At 38.8% G+C, this 20,426-nt stretch overlaps 1 long non-coding RNA gene across 2 annotated transcripts; it reads left to right on the forward strand.

The window, feature by feature from the left end:
- Positions 1–3,091: 3,091 nt before the first annotated feature.
- LOC148016845 (uncharacterized) lies at positions 3,092–4,479 on the forward strand. 2 transcript variants are annotated; one of them, XR_015687926.1, is made up of 3 exons: positions 3,092–3,332; positions 3,690–4,101; positions 4,236–4,476. It is a non-coding gene; the product is annotated as an uncharacterized LOC148016845 (long non-coding RNA). The 2 variants fall into 2 exon arrangements; XR_015687925.1 differs by having other exon boundaries at positions 3,690–4,479.
- Positions 4,480–20,426: the final 15,947 nt, after the last annotated feature.

Below are 20,426 nucleotides of genomic sequence, written 5' to 3' on the forward strand. Positions count from 1 at the left end.
GCTATATATTTGTTCCTTCACTATTTTGTCCTCGTTCTTTGACAACATCCAAGGTGCATGGGGTAGCTCAATCTTTCCTTTGGGTCCAATGCGTGGCCAGGCTCATCTCATGCGACCAATGTTACATAAATCCTCCCTTACATTAACTGAATCACGAGCCCCTATCAAGTGATCCCATAATGTAGATACAACATTTTTGAATATGTGCATGGGGTCCAACAGGTGATTGATCTTGAGTTCAGTCTAGTACGGAAGATGAAAAAATATAGAGAACCTAACAAACAAATAATATATTACGTAAACAATTCATCATGCTAAATACTTTAAAGTCAATTGAGAGAAATGAGATCATAGATAGCCAACGAGCCTATGACTAGCTCAACTTGGCCTTTGAACCACCCATTGAACCCACCAAGAAGAGGCTTGAGGCCAACTTGTGGAAAGTAGGCTATGATGATTGCAACCTCAAAGTCATGGCTCTATGGATGGGCCCCTTTTCATCCAAAAGTTCAAAACTACAACTCTACCTAGAAGTCAATGTAGAGTTCCTAATTGTCACAACCCATTCGATAGAGATACTAGAGCCTTATAACTATGACACAAAAGGAGCACGGGAAGAACAAGATGCCTAATAATACAAAGAAGTAACATAGGAACAATGTGAGGCTTTTGAAAACATGGTTGAAACTTTAAAAGCACAAGCCTAGAAGGGGAAAACCCTAAGGAAACATTCCAAAAGTATCAAGAAATGTACTAGTCGGGGACATTACCCCATGAGCTCTAACTTTAGTGTATGAGGAACCAAGATTCAAACATCCTATCCCCTATAGCCAGTACAGACACTCATGAGAATGGGGAAAAGTATAGCTTGAAAATGGCTCAATCAACAAGAGCAAGATGCATTCTTCTACTTCAAACCCTTCCATCTCTAAGGAAGCTTGAGCAATTGCCAAAAAAGCTAGCCTAAAGATGTATGTTTAGGGATTCACTCCTACCTTCTACTACTAACAGGCTATTGAGAGAGCTAATCTAATGTGTTTCCCCTATCCTAGAAGGCATGAAAGAAAGTACAACATAGAAGAACACAGAAGGTATAACTTTTCCAAGGTCTTGAATGCATCATTGGGTGCTAGATATTGACAAGACATATCTATTTAAGCTCATGGACTATCATTACTCCTACAATAGTTTTGTAAATAGATTCACCAATTTTATGACTCTCACCTTGACTACTACATGGTATTACATGTAGCTCATAGTGAAGCTCCTTTGTGTCACCTCTTATGGAGATGGTCTTCCACCCTTTTTTAATGTTAATGCGAGGATTAACTATGCAGACACAATGCAACTACACATTCTAGCATGGTTGTATCTCTTATTGCAAGACCTTTTGTGGGGACATGGTAGATAGCAAGTTTTCTCTAATAAAAACCCTCCACCAATTGAACTACATCCATGGCCTCTCCTCCTGTGAATACCAACACTTGTTCACATACCCTTATTTCCAATTGACCTCTGATTGAGTGTCAAAATGACTAGCACTTCTCCAAGAGGAGGATAATGATAACCCTAAATAATAAGGAAACAAGAAGAATAAGAAAAAAAAAACTGGGCACCCCCAACTTAGGGGATAGTGTTTAGAATTCTATTTTCCTCCAATGCAATGATTGTTGAGATTGTAGTATAATCAATGCCTTATGATTTTGTGAGAGTCGAGCTCACTCCCCTATGCAAATTGCAAGAACGTATCGTAGAATTTTAGGGAAGAAAATCTATTTTCTATCAAGATAAGCTCCCATCATCAAAAGTACTCAAATGGAAAGGGCTAGCTCAAATATTTAAATAAAAGATGGGCACCCAATAGAGAGGGATGTCCTCAAAAGAAAGCCATGAATAAATGCTCAAAAAAAGAAATAGATAATTTTTTGTTATGAAAATTCCTCTCAAGTATTCTCTTGCCCATGTTATATTTGTATACTAGGTTGCTTGCAATTGTGTGTGGACACACATGTGTCTCTATGAGAAAGAAGGAATAGAGATATGTAGTTAAAGAGAGAGGTTAGGGGTGGTACACTTATGAGAAATAATCCATATCACATGTGTTCAAAGGGCATCTAGAAATATGAGTTACTTACATGTTGTAGGGTAATAAAATGACTCTTTTTCCTTGAGAATCTTACACTCAAATTGTACTTAAAAAATGCCCTTTTATAAACACAATCAAGTAAACTTTATTACTAAAATAACCATTTTGTTGATGACATGCGACACACTTACATATTTTACAATGCACCCCCCCTCCCCCCCCACACACACACAATATGTGTGTGTGTGTGTGTGTTTGAGTAAGCACTTTCTTGGCTACACCATGTTTGTATTCTTCATCTTCATCTTCTTTGTCTTATTCACCTTGTAATGGTGGGTTGAGCCTATAAGCATAAATCAAGCACTTAGAGCAAGGAGCCCACACTAGGCTTGTGAAGCCATCTCCAATTGTGAATCAAATTTATTATAATGAGAGAGAGAGAGAGGTATATCTAGAGAAATCTTGTAATCCTTGGTTTGCTTACTTGCATGAAGGAATGAACTCAATGGTTTACATAGGGGAAGAGAGTGACTAGGTGAGAGCTGGTGAGGTAGGTTGGGCTCTTAAAAGAAGGAGAGTTCCACTTATGTTCCATTGTTGAGCACATGGTAGGCTCGATAGTGTAGGAGAGACATACCCCTATCCAAGTGTAACTCACTATATATGATAAAATATTCTTTTGTATTTTCTATTTCCACACATGAATAGATATACATAAAAAATAATTATTGATCTACAAAGATTGGGATATAAGCTAGGCTATAAGGATCAGGAGGTTAAGTAGATCCCTTTTCGTAATGTCGCATGAGACACTTAAAAACCATTTTGGCTTTGAATACGATAGATTTCCATTTTATTTCTATGCTAACGAAGTTTAAAAGACTTATCTATGCCTAGGCGCCTTGAAATTTAAACGTGTCTAGGATGTTGATATCTATAACGAATGTTGCAACAATATTAATTGTAAATTAGAACAATTTCCGCCCTTTTTAAGCTTCAGGAAAACACAGCTTAGCGATTTTGTTATTCTTTTCGACCTGGTTTTCTTTCAATGCTACTTTGCAGCTGCGATTGCATTTGGTGTCGTATTCGTTCTGCTTAACCTCCTGTTAGTCTTCGTCGCTGCACCAGAATGGCCGGTGAAAACTGCCACTTCTGCATCAACCTAGCTTCAGGCTTCTTACGCTCTCTCTCCGAAATCTGCACTTCTGTCTGTAACAAGCTCAGAAGATGCCTGCAAGAAGCGGTGAGATTCCTCTGATCTGATGATGATCAATACTAATGACGTAGACCATTGCTGTTTCATTGTTCCGTTTACCTATACATTTCTGTATCCGGCATTGTTCCATTTACCTGTTGAGTTCCACTTTCGTCCGATTCTCGCATTTGTTGTTAAGATCTACTTGTACTTGTATCGTCTCAGCACTCGTTATTGGTTTTCCTCGTTTCAATTAGCAGTACCCGGCCTGCATAAATCCTTGCATTCTACGCTTACTTCACCTGGAATAATCCGCTCCCTCGAGATTGTCCTTCCTTTTAAACGTCCAAGCTCGAAAGTCCTTATCAGGCCTTTGTAATGACTTGTTCTGGTTTATTTTGACAGTTTACTCGAGGTGAAAACTCTGGAATTATAGATCCATTCGTGATCTCCGGGGCGGTTTAACATGATTTTACAGCCTTCGTGCGCAGCAGCAGTCGATCATGCCCTTGAAAGGAAACTTATATGATCCCGTTTGAGCTGGAACTAGTATGAAGAGGATCGAGATGAAGAGATGTTGTAGAATTTCATGGTCCGTCTTGTCACATTAAAGTAGTTTGAATCCCCATTGTAAAGTCTGTGCTATGGAACCTCTCAAACAAGTGCAAGGTGTGTATATTGACCATAAATATGGCGACATGCCTGCTTTTTGTTATAAGCCTTTAAAGCTTACGCAAGATGATAGATATGCTTCCTTCTCAATGCCACAAAACACTACTCGATTCATCACTCGGCTGCAGCTCGAGCGTTAATGAAGGTAACGGTTGTCTTGAAGGTCAAATTATCAGAAGAGAAGAAAAACTTGCCCCTGCGCATGATTCTGGAATTGTTATGCGTGTTACTGTCAATCGATGGTGCGTTCTATCTATTAACTCGTGATTTACTAATTAGGAAACAGGCGGGAAGGGACGTTAAGGATGAGCTCCTGTCTCGAATAGCAGATGTTCACATAAGAGCAGGTTGAATTATTATTTGTAAGCCGAGGTTTTAATATAATTTTAGACTCCGAAAGTGTGAAATGAAGTGGTCAACCTAAGTAGAGCATCGGATTATTTGATTACTGACAGGAAAACTTCGGAAATGTTCCGAGCAAAGAATTAGCTGTACAATCTCTTTTCATTCGCAATGTAAAGCTAAGTAGAAAATCGATTGAAGATATGTTAGTTGTTGAATTTCATGCAAATATTTGAAGCTTGTGTTATTGATGTATCATTTCTTTATAATCTGAGCATAATTCATCTTTGATTTTATTTTCACTTGCAGGTAGTTGCCTAAAAGCTAGATGCATGTCACGAAGGTTCATGTTATTGTATATGGATATTGTGTATTTAGTCAGAATACCAAAAGAAAAAATTAGGACAAGTAAAATAAAATAAGAAGTTAAACAATATGCTAAAAGTACATAGGATGGATGTGACATTTGGTTTGGTTGTTTTTAAATGTATTGGAAGTTTTTTAGAAAAAGGTATTTGACTTGTGAATTGTGTAATTGTGAATTAGAAACTTAGTATTGAAAGAAAACAAACTTATTATCAAGAAAGAAAAAATGTATTTTGACTTGCGACTTGCGTAATTGTGAATTAGAAACTTAGTATCAAAAGAAAACAATGTTGTTATTGAGACAAAAAAAGGAGCTAAGCAATATGCTCAAAGTATAAAGCATAAAGTAACATTTGATTTGTATTTTTTGTAGAGTATTAAAATTGTTATTTTAGGATAATTCCAGAGCAAGAAATTAGTACGGGTAAAACAAAATTATAAGAATAGGCTAAACAATTTACAAAAAGTACAAATCATGAAACTTGATATTTGATTTGGTTTTTAATCAATGTCCTAGTTATAAGGTTTTTAAAAACGGTTTTTATACTTGTGATTTTTGTGCATATGAAGTAGAATGCTTGCTTTGTTCTCAATTCACAGCCTCATTGTTGTGGTGTACTAACTATTCATAGGTTCTTACTTTTGGTCACTCTTGAGAGCATTACATATGCAAGTCCTGGAGGGAATGCATTTGTACTGTGAACAAGAGCATTTCGAGATATTATGGCTCATTGTGATTTGTATCTAGCTATTATATATGCTAGTGTGAGTGAGAATGTTGACTTGTGGAACCACTTAGAGTTGAGTACGTTGTGTTGGTGTTTACTTCAACACAGGGTCAATTATTGATTGGTGGTGTTAATTGTTACTTGGATTCCTATGATGAGTCCATTTATTTTTGTTTTGATACCAGTGATTTTGCATGATGCACTATTCGCAGTGCCTATTGTGAGGTCTATATTTTTTATTATCATTGCTCTTGCACTAATTGCTATTTTCTTGATTTCATGAAAACTTTTATATGTTAGCCAATTTTGTAGGGTTGGTTCATTGTTTGCATTTATTTGAAACTTCCACATGGTAGATTTCATCTACAGTGTAGTATTTGTGAAGGAGTTGGTTATTGTAGCTATACACATCCTCTTTATGTGTACATATAGTTATAGTATTTAGGTCCACATATTGCATGTTGTCTGTCTCATTGATAATTCATTGTTGCAAACCTACTTGAATCTCTTATTTTGTCGAATGTCAATACCTGATTCTTTGAAGTATTGCATAAATTGTGGGTCATGTGTATGCCTCATTGATATATGCAAGGTGTAATGTTTTCCATAATGCTAGTATGTAGATGATGTAATGTGACATTGTTGGCATATTACACTTTGATTGTCATAGATTGGTGGATGTTGTGCAAGGTCACCAAACAATATTATGAGCTTTTTGAATGGATCGAGTAGGGTTCCTTGATATACACTCACTATTTGGTGAACTATTATGTTGAATGTTGTTTGTGTTAGCATTGAAATCTCATTAATGAGTATTGCATTTTCCTCTCTTATGACAATGAACCTATCATCGGTTTCCCATAATGATAGTGAATATTGTTATGCATGGACTAGTATCTTGAATTGATAGTGGATGGTTGTGAAAAGATTGCATAGTCTAGTTGTAGCTACTCGTATGCTTGATGTTAGCAAGATGCTATGGTTCATGAAAATGAGGCTATGGGTGTAGTGGCATATGAGAAATGTTTTTCCACTACCTAGGTTTTCTTTGATGATGTGCAAGCTACATGTTGTATTGATTAGGCAATGATGTATTGCTTTGTTGATCTATTGTTAGAGTAGTTTCAACTTACCTTGAACTCTTTTATGAGCTCCAACACTCTCACTTGTAAAGCAGTCATGCTGAGATTTTCCTCTACTGGTTCTATAATGGTAGGGAATACTGATGGGTTTTCTTTGATGAATGGAAGTTTCTGGATGATCATATTCATTAGCTGGTGTGTCACATTTGATGTCAACAAATTTCTCCATGTGTACTTAGTGATGTACATCTCAAGGTCTTCCTTGGTTGCTATGAGGCACTGTGAAGTTTGCATTCAATGATTGTCTTGTGCTCTAATTACTTATTAGCTTGTTCTGTGATTTGAAGGGGACTCGATGGAGCAATGTGTTGAAGAAAAAACCTTCTATTTGGTGGCCTAGGTGGAAATTGATGAACCCCACTAGTTTTCTATGCTTTTCCAAGATATTGCGATATGTGTCTTGCATAATGCAAGTGAGATTTTGGCAAGTAGTAGGTTTGCTAATGCTATAGCTTTTGTAATACTCATAGAATGGGAGATTTTCAAGGTTGGGTAGCATGGCATAGTATATATCAATAGGATGCATGGTGATGCCTCCTGACCTACTGTATAGCTTTTGTTGATGTATGTCTCTAGGGGATGTATCAATATACTTAATGGTTTCATTTCTTATCATGATCAAAACTTGTATCTTATTCAAGATTGTTTGAGTAGGTGAGACTAGCTTTGAGAATATTGTAGCAGAGGTTAGTTTCAACTTGCTTGAGTCCAAATCTTGCAATCCCAGTCTTTTTGCATCTTCAACATCGATGATTAGTTTTCCCATGGGCACTACAAGAGAAAGGCCCTATAGATGCGCACTGTACATGAGAAATAGCGGGCGCATTTATCAGTGCATTTATCAGTGCGTCTATTGGCGCTAGTATATAGACGCGAATAACATGTCTATATACCTAGGTTTTTAAACGCGCTTATAGATGCGAAAATAAACACACATATTTTTCATTTCTCATAAAGTCCCTAAATATGACCAAACATCTTAACAGCTAGTATTTTTTAGAATACATTACCAACTTTACTTCTTTATGAGTATTACAAATATACATCCAATATTCAAAGCTAATTATATGCTACAATGAATGATCAATCTCATCTTCAATGAGATAGGCCCTTGCTAGACTATCTACCTCTAGGTCTATGTTACCAATAGGCAATGAAACAAATAAGTCTATCCCATTGTCAAATGTATTGCTATGCTCAATTTCTTCATCATCATCTGCAACCATATTGTTATCCTTCCTTGAACATCCTCGGGGGGATCATCTTGCACTACATCATGTATAGCATCGATCATGGCATCATCATGTGCATCATCATTGATTGTTAGATTGTCATCAACTATCTCTATGTTGGTAGCATTGCCATATATTGGTTTTGAACGATTAGATATGGGGATGACATGCCACCATCGGTTATTGTTTACGATTGGGTGATACACAACCTGCATTTAAAAAACAAAAAGTAAGCAACTTAGATATTCATTACTTCGCTGTTAAGCATACAAAATACATTTAACTTATGAATTTTCTCTTTCATTAGCACTTTTCTCCTTCCTTTTCCTTGAGGTATGATAGAGGTTATCCTAAAATCTCCATTATCTTTCCATAGTCGTGGTAAAGAGGGGTCCACTTTAGTAAGTTATTCAGAGATTTGTACAAGGAATGATTGCACTAACCAACCCTGAGTCATGCTTCCCTTGGGCCGTGCATTTTGCCTTACAAAATCTTTTAGGATTTTCATAAAGTGCTCTATGAAAAACATCCACCTTGCATGAACTATCCCACAAATTGCAATCTCATCAATCAGATGTACAAGTAAGTGTATTTGAGTAGTCAAAATGGAGAAAGGAAAAGTTTCCTCCACCAAACAAACCACCTCAATGGACAATACTCAAGCCTCTTGCAACATATTTGGATCGATTTCCTTCAAACTCACAAATCTACCAACATGCAATTGAGAATGATAATTAGTTTTGTCCATAAATTGAAGCGGGTTTACTATGTGATGTACGTAATATGTAAACTAAAAAATAAGTATAATGTATACATACCTCGTGAGCTCACCCATGTTGTAAATGATATCACGCACATCTTTCAAAACACAATGGAATATGCTAGTAGGAAGGATGAACTATATGTAAATATTCATACATTATTAATTAGTCTACATAGTTACTCTACTAATTAATATATTTATGGCTATGAAAATCCTTACATGAATCATTTTGTGCCAATCGTGAGACTTCAAACCGGATAGTTGCTCCACACCTCTTTTCTTTTTCTTTATGAAGGCTCCCTTGAGGCATCTCATATATCCTATAGGAGTTCGAAAGCTATATATCTACTGTTTCACCATATTTTCTTCGGTCTTCGACAACATCCAAGGTGCACACGATAACTCAATCTTTCCTCTGGGTCTGATGCGTGGCCAAGCTCATCTCATACGTCCAATGCTACATAAATCCTCCCTTACATTGACAGAATCACGAGCCCCAATTAAGTGATCCCATAATATAGAGGCAACATTCTTGAATATATGCATGGGGTCCAATAGGTGATTGATCTTGAGTTCAGTCCAATATGGGAGACAAAAAAATATAGAGAATCTAAGGCACAAACAATATATTATTTCTCGTTCTCATAATGGAGTGTACTTTAAAGACAAACAAAAGAAGTAAACTAGTTACCGATTCATGCCGAGTGGAGGATGATCATTGGTGTGTGTCCAAGTGTCCTTCCAATCTTGAATGGTCAGAGATTGTGGAGTTCTTCCATTAGTGGGGGGTGCATATTTGGGGTGGTCAATAGGAAGAAAACGATGATGATTGTCATAGATAACCTTCTTCAAGCGTGTCGGTCTAGAAGAGACCAAAGAGGGACCGCAAATTGGACATGCATGATATCCTGATGTAGTTAAACCTATAAAAATAAGTGGGTTAATGATGGCATATATTTGATTAAGGGTAATAATGAATAAATTAGAGTATGCAACTCCCTGAACACTCTCCATAGCCTAGAAAGTCATGCATGGTCCACAACAACATGCCCTTTGAAGTGAAATCTCTAGAGGACAATGATGCACTCATATCTTGCACCTCAATACCTCTCCATAGCATTTCTAGCTCCTCGATCAAAGGCTCTAAGTAAACGTCCATGTTTTTTACTTTGTGTTTTCTAGGAATCAAAAGGGATAACATTACATATCCTTTTTTTATTGCCATGGACGGAGGGATATTATAGTTCACCAATACCACTAGCCATACACTATATGAGGTGCTTTTGATGCCAAATGGATTTATTCCATTAAATCCTAGACCAAATCTCTTGAATGGTGACTAGTATGCCATGACATGAGTCTTGCAATAGATTCACATTTAAACATAAGTTGAATATGTGAAATAATAGGAAAATGTCACAAAACCTTATGAGGCACATCCATTGATTTCATCTCCTAGTTCTATCTTGGTTCACCACAAATAGGACATTGTCATGTAGATGCATGATCCCTATGAAACACGATGTAATCATTGGCATGTGCATGGATTTTAGCGTGATCAAGACCTCCAAGAGATGTCAAGAAATGCCTTGCTTGCTCCCTTCAAGTTGGTAATTTATTTCCATTTGAAAGCATTTGTGACAATAACCTGCATATATTGTGCAAACAGAGTTAACAAACCGCGAATATTGTCTAGAAGCATTTATGAATTAATATCAAATAATACATACTTCAATAATAGATTCAAACTAGCATTACTCCATCCATAAATGATTTGTAAATTCAGTATCTCAAGAGATGCACATAGAACGGAGTATGTGCAACCTTCGTACAATGGAGTTTTTGACGCTATGTGTAGTGGGTTATCTGTCTCTCTAGTGGCGCCCTCCCCCCAAACCTCATGGAAAAATAAATCGTGCACCATGTTGTCCAAAATCTCTTCCTCCAAAACTTGATGGGGCATTTGAAGAGGGCTACTATTGTCGTCATCAGTCTCTACTCTTCTTGAGGACTCTGCCTCCTTGCGTTGATGCTTCGCAGCCTCTCAATGCCCTGGAGAGACCATTTGAGGATGTGGTACTGCATCCTGCTCAATAAAAACAAGGAGGTTTTTTTTAATGGTGAAGACGCAACATAGACCAATAATATTTATGCAAATAAAGCAATAAAAATTAATGGGTCTTTTTATTGCTCCCACTCTTCGTACATGCTGAGGTGTGACATTGTGATTCGACGTGCTCGAAAAAAGCATCCTCGACAACGATCACACATACATTTGATTTTCTATCGTAGCCAAGCGTCTCGATTGTGAAGACGCAATGTCTCATCCTCACTGGAGGATGTATTGTTTGTTGACTCAGCATATCCCATACTAATAGAAGATGACTACATAATTACACCTAAATCATAAGGACATATATGGTTGCATTTGGTATATATGTAATATTCCCTAAATATTTTGATACTTACAACATGGAGACAAACATTTTGATATTAAAAGACTAGGAAAGTCATGTTGATCCAAAAACAACCATAAGCTAGCAATTAATCAGTTTCATTGTAATTGCACGTCTATCAGCGTATATAATATGTTTTATCTGTGCATATAGACGTGCAATTACATGCGCTTACAGATGCGCCATGCGAATGTACAAAAAAATTAAAAAAAGTTGTGGCTTTCTTTTCAAACCAGTGCTTTCTTGCGTTTTTTGCACGTTTTCTGCAATTGGAGATCGACATCACTAATCATGTCTATCTATCACTTCATGAAGACAATGAGAGAAGGAAATAAGAGTAAAAAGAGGAGGAAGGAAGAGCCAAAGAGTAAAGAACAAGAGCCAAGAAACAAGGAAGAGAAGAAGAATCAAGCAACCTACCAAGGGAAGGGAGAAGGAGGACAAGGAGCTTGCAACCTAGCCACCACCCGTCGGAACAAGCAAAGAAGATGAGTTCTTCTTCTCTCTCTCAATCTTGTTTGCTTTCTCTTTGTCTCTCTCTCTCTCTCGCTCTCTATCTATCTCTCTCTCTCTCTCTCTCTCTCTCTCGCACTTTACATGCTTTAGACTATCATCTATGGAGGTTTTTTGCGCGTCTTTTATAACAATTTGCAAAATATGGTCCGACTTTGCACATCTATCAGCGCATCCAGATGATAGTGTAGACATATTTTTAGACGCACTGACAGATGCAGGTATAAGCATATCATGTAATATATTTTATATGCATAGGGTAGTAATGGATTTTTGCTTGTGTAGATGTGGAATCCTAGATCTTCCAGTACTGATCCTGAGTTGGAATGCATGAACAATACCTTAGCGAAGTTTTCTAGAAGTGTTAGTAGTTTTTTTAGAGGTTTTTCGAACAAGGAGCAATTCATGGGGAAGAGGACCAATTATCTTGGTCGCCCTCTCACTGCAGAGGAGGTTTTTAGTGACATGTCTAGGACACCTATCACATCTTTGCCTAGCACTACCCCACAAACACCAAACCTTGGTACACCTCTACTAACAAGTACTCCATGCACTATGCATACACACAAATCAATTGATGCACAAGGATTAGCTGAAGCATATGGATCGGCCGAAGCACGTACATTTGCAAAATCACGTGTATCGAGTGAGGTAGAGGGTAGTGCTCATCGAGGGAGGAGGGAGAGTCATGCGGGAAGACGAGGAGGTCGAGGGCTTTGTGGGGGTTGCATAGGAGGTGGCTCTTGATCAGTCTCACCGGGAAATGAGAGGGGTGAGTCTCCAAAAATGTACTACTTTGTCAACAGATGTTGGTGGTATCTTGCATAACCCTAAGGGGAGGGAAGTGATAGCTTACTTGAGGAGTGTCATGCATACCACATACAAAGATTGTATGATTCCGTTCAAGCACCAAAAAAATGGTTTGTGGCAAGAGGTGCTGCAGGCAGTACATAGAAGGTACCCTAATCCCGAGAATTCATGATTCTCAGATGATTGGGGATGGCCAAAGGTGAGAGACGCGCTCCATAACAAGAGGTCTCACCGTATGATGCGCGCCAAGGAGTCATTGCGGAGACAAGAGCAGGGGCGCCCTAGATATGGCCAACCACTCAATTTCCACCGCAGGGAGTGGAAAGAGGTCAAGAAGAGAGCAGTAGAGAAAAGGACAAGTCAATAGCATGCAGAGGTGCGACGTATCCAGATGGCAGCCATGGGATTGTCGCATTATGGATCGGGTGGCAGGGAGTCATGGGAGGCTGAGTTTATAAGTATTATTTGATTTCTTTTTTTAATTAAATTTTGCAATTTTTTTCAATTCATTATGTATTGTGTTCTAATATGTTGTATGTTGAAATTGTTTTGTAGTATCATATCGTTGGTAGAATGCCTACTCTTAGAGAGGTAGGCTACCATCGAGGTCATAACCAGGCGTCCACTTGGCAGCATTTCTATGAGGATAGACTGATCACAGAGGAGCAATATAATCATGCCATGATGATTCCACAACCAGAAGAGATATGTTTTATTTTTTACATGAAAAGTATAGGTAACTCTAATTTATTGGTTGTAATGGTATTTATATACCTTAATCCTTTGTGTAGGCGAACCCTGATGCAGTTGAGGATAGCGAAGGGGAAACTAGCAGTAGCGGTGGCGGCATCGGCAGCGATGGTGGTAGCGATGATGATGCCTTTTTTGAGGAGATGTAGAGGAGCCCCATGCATGCATGCCTTCCCTTGGCTTGTAGTTTTCATTTTTGATATGTATTCCTTTCAGCTAGTGCTTGCGACCATGACCATGCTTGAGGTCACAAGCACTAGAACTCGTCATGTAAAAACGTTTCATCTATATATATGAAATTTCATATTCTACATACATTGTTTTGTTTTCAGTACAAAAATCTTCGAAATATGTACAAATATTTCAGCATAGTATGCTCATCATGTGTTATTATCAATATATGGACTTTGGCTCTCCACATTCTTTTGCTTTCAATATAATAATATTTCTCTGTTTTTCCTAAGCATACAATTTGATGTTGATGGGGGGGGGGGGGGGGGCGGGGGGGAAATCAGAGAGCTCTCTGTTTTTCTTTTTTATACCTCTATTTTGCACGTCTATCTACGCGTCTAAATTGCAAGAAAAATATGCGTCTATTATTGTCAAAAAATTGCATAGTACACGCCCTTTTAGACACGCAGTTACATGCGTATATAGACACAGAATATGAATATATCTACTTTTTTATAAATATGATTATATATTTACGGAGCGCGTTAATAGGCGCGTCTATATGCGCCAGTAGACACGGTAATAAACGCACCCGACATTTTTAAACACAGTTCAAATATTGTGTCTACAAGCACGTCTATGGAGCCTTTTTGTTCTAGTGGGACTCTACTTTCTTCATACTTAAGCAAATAAAATGAGACGGATGAGTTTTTTTCTCATTGAATGCTCATGTGGGCACCCCAAAAAGCAATAGTTTGGTGGTATGGGACCACATTTCTATGGCTCATTTCTAGGGAAATAGTATATGTATCTTTGTGTTTTATGGTTATGTAGCAAACTTGATGGCATGTGTGAAGCTATTTTAATAATACTAGTTTTCTCAATATGTATGTCAACTTGCACTCCTCATTATCAACTGGGATGTATGTGCAAACCTTGTTTATTGTATTCTCAATGTTGATCTCCTCTATCCATAAAATTACATATGTATGCAATGAGCCTTTGTGTTGTGGACCTCGTACCTGACAACATAATGCTAGACACATCCAATGCAACCATCCTTTGTAAAGATGTATTGGTGGAAGAAAAGGTAAAACTTGGTATGGAATAGGATTACACATTCTATGGAGTAATCTTCCCATGAGAAATGTAGATTGAAGTCACATGCTATTGATTCCAATATGTGGATCTCCATCTATCTTGTGTTTGTGACTTCATCAATAGTAAATGTGAGAAAGAGGTGTAGCAGACCTCAAATATTAACCATTGTAATTAGGTGCTTCAAGTTTTTTCTATGGTGCCCAGAGTAATTCACTATACTTATACCCTCTATATCATGTGCGTTCAATGCCTATTTATAAATATCCTTACCTATGAGTTTTCCCTTAATAAAGCATAACCCTTTTCTATTCAATCTTTAAGTAAAGCCTTTTTACATGACCCTTCTGTATGTAAAACATGTGTAAAAAGGGTATTTTAAAAATCCCTTATGTTGAAACCATGTGATACCCTGATGTCTGTGCCATGATGGAGAGACTAGTATTGATGTACGAATGCTATAGAGAAGTTATATGTGCTATACTATTTCTTCATTTGAGTTATTTTTACTTGCATGTTTGTAGTTATTAATGTCTCTTTGTTGCCATATTATTGTCATACTATTTTCAACCATAACAATTTGTTTCAATTGGTATAGAATTAGAATGTAAGGCTTATGTAAAGTGTACACTTAGAATAAAGTCATAAATTATGCCATCAAATGAGCCATTCCTAAAGGGAAAAGAATGGGAACTCTACATTTTACTATGCAAGGTGCACTACAAGATATAGTTATACTGACGTTTAAAGTGACGAAAATACAAACAACAAAATTGTCAGGATTGTGGGAGAGAAGGAAGGAGTCTCACTTGTAGCTTTCTTGCTTGCACAATGGGGGAATACACACAAGGGTGGAGACTGAAAACAGTTTTCCTCTTCTTAGTTTGTGTAAGCCAAACGAACTCTCTTACAAAGAAATAGGAGAACCCTATATATGGGTCTCAAACCAAACTCAACTAACTAAGGTGGCATACTAACTGAGCCACGAACTAGAGTAGATAAGGATAGCTATTATGTAGCTATTATTCATGGGCGGTGTACCAACCGCGTCTACAACTGACAAGTCGGTGACATAAATGCACAACGGTCACCCTGGCATATCACGAGTGGAGCTCGATATCTCAACACTCCCCCTCGAGCTCAATCCCAATTCCTGCACACCAAGCAGGTCTTTGAACTTGCGCAGCTTCTCTGCACACAATGCCTTCGTGAATATGTCAGCTACCTGATCCTCTGTGCTGACATAAACCAGATCAATAAGACCTAGTAAAACCCTCTCTCGCACATAGTGATAATGCACCTCAATGTGCTTTGTTCTAGCATGATAGACTGGGTTATTTGCCAAGTGTATACTACTCATGTTGTCACAATAAATGACAACTGGCCCATCTGTAGACTGATGCATATCATAAAGTAGCTTATGCAACCAAGCTACCTCACATGCAGCCATTGCTGCACCCGTGTACTCAGCCTCTGTACTCGACAAGGCAACTGTAGGCTATTTCTTGCTGCTCCAAGTGACTGCAGCACTCCCAAAAGAGAACACATATCCACTCGTAGATCGTCTATCAGAAATACTACCAGCCCAATCAGCATCAGTGTATCCATGCAACTGTATCTGAACCCCAGTCTCATAAAATAGTCCATACTGCAATGTGGACTTCACATACCTGAGTATGCGTCTAGCCGCATCCAAATGTGGTTTCCTTGGAGCCTGCATAAACTGACTTACCAATCCAACAGCATAGCTCAAATCTGGCCTGGTAATAGTCATATAAATCAAACTTCCTACTATGCGTCTGTACATAGTAGGGTCTTCTAGAAGCTCACCTGCATCTATGCTCAGCTTCACATTCTGCTCCAAAGGAACTTAAATAGGCTTACAGCCTGTCATCCCATATTTGGACAGCATGTCCAATCCATACTGCCTCTGCAAGAGCTGTATCCCACTTGGTGATCTAATCACCTCAATGCCCAAGAAATAACGCAGCTCTCCCAAATCCTTCATCTCAAACTTCTGCTTCAATAGCATTTTCACATGAAGGATATCTTCATCACTATCACCTGTCATAATCAAATCATCAACATAAATGACAAGTAGCATAATACCTTTCTCTGTTTTTCTCACATAAAGTGAGAAGTCTGCCTTGGAAATCTGAAAGCCAATAGTGACAAGATACTGTCCTATCTTGTCAGACCATGCTCTAGGTGCTTGCTTCAAGCCATACAAGGCTTTCTTCAACCTGCAAACAAACTCAGGATGAACAGCATGCACATAACCTGGTGGCTGCTCCATATAGACCTCTTCTTGCAAGTCACCATGCAAGAAGGCATTCTTTACATCCATCTGATGTAGAGACCATTCCTTTGATGCAGCGATAGCAATGACTGCTCTTACGGTTGCCATCCTTGCAACCGGACTGAATGTTTCTTCATAGTCAATGCCATATGTTTGTGCATACCCCTTGACTACTAATCTTGCCTTGTATCTCTTCACAGAACCATCTGCATTGTGCTTCACCTTATAAACCCACTTACAGCCAATTGCATTTTTACCTTTAGGCAAAGGTACCAATTCCCATGTAGCATTTGCTTCCAAGGCATCCATTTCTTCATCCATGGCTTTCTCCCATTTTTCTTTTCCCATGGCTTCCTCAAAAGAAGTGGGTTCTGGTTCCTGTATCACTTTAACCATATATGCATAGTGAATGGCTGTAAATCCATCATATTTCAGCCTATCCACAGGATACCTAGCTCTCGTAGACCTGCGCAAAGTAGGTTCACTCCCAGGTGCTCTCAAAACATCCCTGGTCTTCCTTACTCCAGGTGTAACAATAGAAGGAATACCCAACTCATCATCAATGCTCTATTATGAGCCACTGGATTCACCATCCACATAAGAGTGACCTGCATTCACATCAAACATGGGCTGATCAACCTTCTCTTTTCCTTTTCGTGATACCTGCATACCACTATCTGCATTGCTTTGAGAAGATTCTCCTGATCTCAATCTGCCTGTCCATGGTGAAGAATGTGAACCACTGCTAGAGGATGCTCCAGGTCCACTAATATTTTGTGACTGCTGCTGTGAATTCTGTGCAGCATTACCATTTTGTGCATCTACATCATCAATCACATTTACTGGTTTATACCAGCTACTCATCTCATAAAAAAAAACATCTCTGCTCACTGTAAACTTACGAGTAGAAGGGTTATAGCATCTATACCCTTTTTGCTGCAGAGAGTAACCAATAAAGATGCACTTCTCAGCTTTTGGATCCAACTTGGATCTCAACTCATCTGGCACATGTACATAGGCAATGCAACCAAAAAAATTTAAATGAGAAATATCTGGTTTCCTACCAGTATACCTCTCCTCTGGAGTCATTCCATGTATTGCTGCACTGGGAGTCCTGTTCATTATGTAGACTGCTGTAGCAACTGCTTCAGCCCAATAAAAATCTGGCAAGTCTTTTTCATTGAGCATGGCACGAGATACCTCTCCAATATGCCTGTTTTTCCTTTCTGCAATTCCATTTTGTTGTGGGGTATGACTGCATGAATATTGCTACTTTATGCCATGCTCCTGCATGAACCTTGCAAACTCATTTGAGAGGTACTCTCCCCCTCCATCTAACCTTAGGCATTTTATCTGCAGGCATGTTTCTTTTTCAACCATAGCTTTAAGAGTTTTGAAATGCCCAAAAACTTCACTTTTCTTTTTCATAAAATACACCCAAACTTTTCTGCTATAGTCATCAATAAAAGTGACAAAATAATGACAGCCTCCAAGAGATGCAGCTTTAGTAGTCCACACATCAGAGTGGATTAATTCCAATGGCTTCTCACTATCTTGAACATGTCTAGGAAATGGTTTCCTTGCCTGTTTTCCAAACTGACAAGCTTCACATACCTTATGCATTTCTGCAACCTTGAATTTGGGCAATCCTGCAACAATATTTTGGGTCTGCATTGATTTAAGTCACTGTACATTAACATGACCAATGCGTTTATTCCAGATATCAATATCTGCAACTACACCGGTCCCATGTGCAAACATTGCTGCACTCAATTCAAACATGTCTGCATCCAACGTAAACATTCTGCCCTTCTTCTTTCCTTTTGCTATCAAGCGACCTTTATTTTTCATATCCTCAACAAAGCATCCATGAGGATTAAATCTGACCTGCAAGCCCTGTTCAACCATTTGACCAACAGAAACCAGATTCTTGGTGATATTCGGGACATGAAATACATCGGAGAGGTATTTCTTTTTCCCATCCTGTATAGACAAAGGAATTTTTCCAATCTGCAAAATCGGATGTGCAGTATCATCACCAGTCTCCACAAATCCTGGTTTTTCCATTTTCCTTGCATCCTCCATCCATTCTGCATGACCTGTCATGTGGTTTGATGCACCTGAGTCAACATACCACACATCGTTGCTTTCTTCTGCACTTGTCACAGAATTGTTCATGTGCTGCACCATAAACAAATGCTCATTTCTGTCATCACTCTATCTACTAGAAGATGCATAATTCCCTTGTTGCAGTTTTCCATTCATGATGTCATTCTGCTTTTTATAGCAGTCTTTAGCCATATGACCCATTTTACCACAGTAGTAGCATTCAACATTACTGTTTGCATTTTGGCCTCTCTGCCATCCACCACGACCTCTTTGGCTCCCCCTGCCTCTAGAGTTACCACATCCTCCTCCATAGGACTGGTTTTCTTGAGTTTGCTGCATATTCTGATTTCTACCACGGCCTCCAAATCGGCCTCCTCTACCTCTGCCTCTACCTCTTCCAGCATTTGAGTAGAAGACAGCTTCTTTTGAAGTTCCTCATGAAGAAGATGCACCACCATTTCTCTGCTCCTCAGAAATTAGAAGAGCAATCAACTCCTCAAAATCAAGAAATCTTTCACGAACTGAAATGGATGTCCGAAACTGCGCATAATCCTTTCCTAGACCATTCAAGGTCACAGAAACTAAATCATCATCTTCCACTGGCGACCCAATGGAAGCAAGTGCATCTGCAATCTTCTTCACCTTCATGTGGTAGTCATTGATGCTCATACTTTCTCTTTGCACATTATGCAACATTTGCTTGAGCTGCATTTTCCTGGCTTGCGTATTTGTACTATACATTTTTGACAAAGTATCCCATGCCTCCTTTGGCGTACTTGCATCCTGAATATGCACAATCATAGAGTCTGAAATACTGATAGACAGCCAGTACATAACTTTCCTGGCTCTCTCATGCCATGCTTTGAATGCCTGCATTTGCTGTTGATTGGGAACATCAGGAAGAACTGGTTTTTCTTCATTTCCTGCAACAAATTCCCAATATCCTTTTCCCATAAGGAAATTCGTCATTCTAAACTTCCATGCTTGGAAGTTGTTCTTGTCAAGCTTTTCAGTTACAATCTGTGAAAGAGAATCAGACGCCATTACAGAACACTGTGAAAAATTCTGTCACTGCAAAAACTCAGCTTCACCCTCACAAGGGCAAATCTGCAAAACTGGCGAAAGTGGTATTTGACCACACAGTCACTTCCTAGTGACGATTTTGTATAAACAGGAACCAAGGATGATTCTGTAACTCCCAATGTCTCTGCACACAGGCATACAATGCAATTTCTACAGTAACTTTTCACCGACCTGTAGAACAGTGGTCGCACAGCATAAAACTGGGTCTTTTCCTAAGTGCATGCAGAAAACTTCCGCCTCCAAAACAGGCCCCGAAATGGCCTCAAATTAAAAAAAAACAGGGTCGCCGAGGGCTAAAGTCCTCTCCCGCAGCATATACTGCCCTCTTGCTTCACCGCGAAGGGCGTCTCAACCTGAGACAATGCACTCTTGCAATTTCCGGCTGTGCTACCTGCAGAGATCTACTCCCAAAACAAAAAATGAAAGCAACACTGCTCCTCTTACCAGAACACCGTGAGCTTGGCTTGCTTTCTTGAGCTCCTTACCACGCATAAGGCTCTGATACCATGTCAGGATTGTGGGAGAGAAGGAAGGAGTCTCACTTGTAGCTTTCTTGCTTGCACAATGGGGGAATACATACAAGGGTGGAGGCTGAAAACAGTTTTCCT

This window comes from Lygodium microphyllum, chromosome 22, assembly GCF_053477565.2.
Source record: "Lygodium microphyllum isolate KBCC chromosome 22, Lygodium_microphyllum_v1.1.10, whole genome shotgun sequence".
NCBI lineage: Eukaryota > Viridiplantae > Streptophyta > Polypodiopsida > Schizaeales > Lygodiaceae > Lygodium > Lygodium microphyllum.